The sequence below is a fragment of the Canis lupus genome, chromosome 35, assembly GCF_003254725.2.
Source record: "Canis lupus dingo isolate Sandy chromosome 35, ASM325472v2, whole genome shotgun sequence".
Taxonomy (NCBI): Eukaryota; Metazoa; Chordata; class Mammalia; order Carnivora; family Canidae; genus Canis; species Canis lupus.
In genome coordinates, this window is record NC_064277.1 from 15,152,618 (window position 1) to 15,154,868 (window position 2,251).

The 2,251-nt window shown below is 42.6% G+C and overlaps 1 non-coding gene across 1 annotated transcript; it reads right to left on the bottom strand.

Moving 5' to 3' along the window:
* Positions 1-446: 446 nt before the first annotated feature.
* LOC112660040 (U2 spliceosomal RNA) lies at positions 447-637 on the bottom strand. The gene has a single exon (XR_003136656.1). It is a non-coding gene; the product is annotated as a U2 spliceosomal RNA (small nuclear RNA).
* Between the last annotated feature and the right edge of the window lie 1,614 nt (positions 638-2,251).

Here is a 2,251-nt window from a genome sequence, read left to right on the forward strand (position 1 = left end):
TTAAACTTGCTGTTGCTGTCCTATTGAAGATACTTTCTTCCATAGTTTCTTCTCATGGACTACCAACCAATTTTACAACCCTGGGTGTGTATAGATGCATTTATGTCAAAGAGCTCTCTGTCTCTAATCACAGGAAACAGGGAAGACTGAGGAGATCTATTAGAACAAAGAGTTTAGGTGCGAAAGATATTGACTGTTTCTAACCAAGAGAGAGAAGGAGCTAGCAGTTTGCTAGCAGTTTTCAGATGAAGAATATACTCAGAATGCCAATAATACCAGGCTAAGTTGGTTGTTGTCCAGGAAAAAGGATAGACAAAGGGACAGCTGGGAAGAGGGACAGCCATCAGGAAAGGAGCAGAGGGCAAAGGATGCTGGGATTCCAGTACGGACTTAGGAAGAACCACCTCTGAGAGCCTCTTTCCATGTGTTTCCCCCCCCCCCCACCGAGGGGGTGCACCGTTCCTGGAGGTACTGCAATACCAGGTCGATGGGCGGAGTGGACGGAGCAAGCTCCTATTCCATCTCCCTGCTCCAAAAATCCATTTAATATATTGTCCTCGGATAGAGGACGTATCAGATATTAAACTGATAAGAACAGTTACTACACTTGATCTTAGCCAAAAGGCCGAGAAGCGATTCCATGTGTTTTTTTAAGTAGACCCATCCTATTTCCATTCCCAGCATCCCAGCTCCCACTGAAGTGCTCCACGTTTTGTTAAGGGGGCTCTATTTGACACAGTGGTGAGTGGGGAGGGGGGGAAAAACAAGAGAAACGGAATATTTACAAATAAACACCGTTATGAAATTCTTTTAAATTTTCTATTTTATTCTCCAATGTACTTGGAAACTCAGTACATTCCATTCCCGATGTGTTCAATCACAACCTTTCCTGTCTCTTAGAGCACTGTGGTTCTCACCATCCATCTGGTCCTTGGCAAAGTCTGATTTGATCTGAGGTTTATTTTCAACAAGTGTATTTTCCTTCCTTTGTGACATCCATAGTGCTGTACCTGCATCTCTATGGCGTAGCATGATTTTTATCTATTTCTCTTCTCAAAGGGGGCACCTGGGTGGCCCAATGGGTTAAGTAACTGGCTCTTTATTTCATTTCAGGTCATGATATCAACATTGTGAGATTGAGGTCCACATGGAGCTCTACTCTAGACATGGAGTCTGCTTGAGATTCTCTCCCTCTCTCTACCCCTCTCCTTGCTCATGCTCTCTCTCTCTCTCTCTCTCTCTCAATTAATAAATAAATCCATCTTAAAAAAAGATAAAGGACTCTGAACCTCCTTGATGGAGGGGAGATTTTTTTTTATGAATCTCATCTCCCTGGTGAATGGGACCATGTCTGGCATATGCTAGATCTTCAACAAACACTTGCTGCTTGAGTGGCTGGTGAATAAATTGATGATTTTGTTGATATGAGGAGAAAAAAAAATGAGGATTTGTCATTCCCTTAAGGGTAAGGCTCATGTTATACCTCCTGTGTCCCTGGCAGTTCACATGTTCCTTGGACAGATTTTAAACTTAGTGGATATTCTTTTTTTTTTTCTTTAAAGATTTTTTTAAAAATTTTTTTATTTATTTATGATAGTCACAGAGAGAGAGAGAGAGAGGCAGAGATACAGGCAGAGGGAGAAGCAGGCTCCATGCACCAGGGAGCCCGACGTGGGATTCGATCCCGGGTCTCCAGGATCGCGCCCTGGGCCAAAGGCAGGCACCAAACCGCTGCGCCACCCAGGGATCCCAGTGGATATTCTTTATGATGTTCTTTGGAATTAGTGCTTAGGGGAAGAGTTATGTGTTCTTTATTTCTTTATTAGTAGTGTCCAACTTACTCCCAAAAAGGATTTAAAGTAACTGAACTTTAGGATTAAGCTTTTTTCTCAAATATCTTGCAGCTTGCAGGATGGCTCTTTTGGATTCAAGAATCAGCAGGTTAGACTGACATTTTTATGAGCAAGCCAGAAACCATCAGCCCTTGAGCGATGCAACTTGGGTGTGGTATTTGCATGATTTAGCGTCCCCCCCCCCTTTCCTATCCTGAGTGGGACGACCCATTTATGTGGGAAGGAACTCATGGTTAAGTGATTGTTTTTCATATCCTATCACAGCTACATATTTAGCTGGAATCTCAATAAAAAATAAATGTGTCCTGAAAGTCACTCATCAGTTTTAGACACATTTCTAGCAGCATTTGGATTTCCTTTAAAAGATCACATGCCCTTTGAAAGCAGAGGCTGTGCTT